Here is a 986-nt window from a genome sequence, read left to right as displayed (position 1 = left end):
ATCCCTCCAGGTGATCTAGGCAACTGCCCGCGACCAGAGCCGGTCGCCCTGCACCTCAGCGTCCCGGTGCAGTCGCCTTTGGCCCTTCCCTTGGGTGGAGGGTAGAGGGGTGCAGCGAGGAGGCATGGCGGTGGCAAGGAGAAAGAGGCACGCTGAGAGAAGGGGTGCGAAGATTCAGGAACTTAGAACTTATTGGGAAGGCCCGAAAAGGCACGATAACTAAATCAGTGTTGCTATAGAAACCTGTTTACTTCTCCTTTTCTATGAGCGTTTTGTCTCAGCGCAGCTCTCCTCTCCAAGAGGCTGAATCGGTTCTCTGCGGGTCGTACCCGCTTTTGGAGATAGGAAGTAGTCTGGAGAATGGGGAGTCCCTTTCCTAACCGTCTGGGGCCCTTTAGACCGGATGCCGCACGTAATTACCCCGCCCGACCACCGCCGGGCCCTGGGAGGCGACCTGTGCAGCGAGCAGGATGCGCATGGGCCCGCAGAGCAACTTTCCCTGGCTCCGCAGGGCTGAGGGTTTCCTAGGAAGCTGAGGGGGCTTAGCGGGGTGAACTTCAGTTTAGGGTTTGGCACCGGCTTCCAGGTTAATGTTCTGTTCGCTTATCCTGGTTTCCCAAGGGCGCTCAAGGGCCCCGAGCCTAGCCTTGTTTGTATTTGATCGCTCAGCCGCAGGTGCAGACAGTTCTAGGAGCTCTTGGTCAAGGCTTCCCACCATTCTTTAACATGAACTGTCTGGTTTACGCTCAGAGAAGCAGGAAAGGCAAGCGTTGCAGCCCTTCATCTGCAACAGAACCTGTTCACAATATTTTATTCTGAAATCTCCAGGCAAGCCTTGTTTCCTTTTGTCCCTCCTCCCAATACCCACCCCCCCACCGCCAAGCAATTGTGGGAGGAAACAGGAACTAAGATATCTATTAGAATTATGCTTCTTTCTTTTTTAAAAAAGAAATATATTTTATTGACTTTTTTACAGAGAGGAAGGG

This window comes from Myotis davidii, unplaced genomic scaffold, assembly GCF_000327345.1.
Source record: "Myotis davidii unplaced genomic scaffold, ASM32734v1 scaffold362, whole genome shotgun sequence".
Classification (NCBI taxonomy): domain Eukaryota; kingdom Metazoa; phylum Chordata; class Mammalia; order Chiroptera; family Vespertilionidae; genus Myotis; species Myotis davidii.
Note: the sequence above shows the minus strand (reverse complement) of the source record.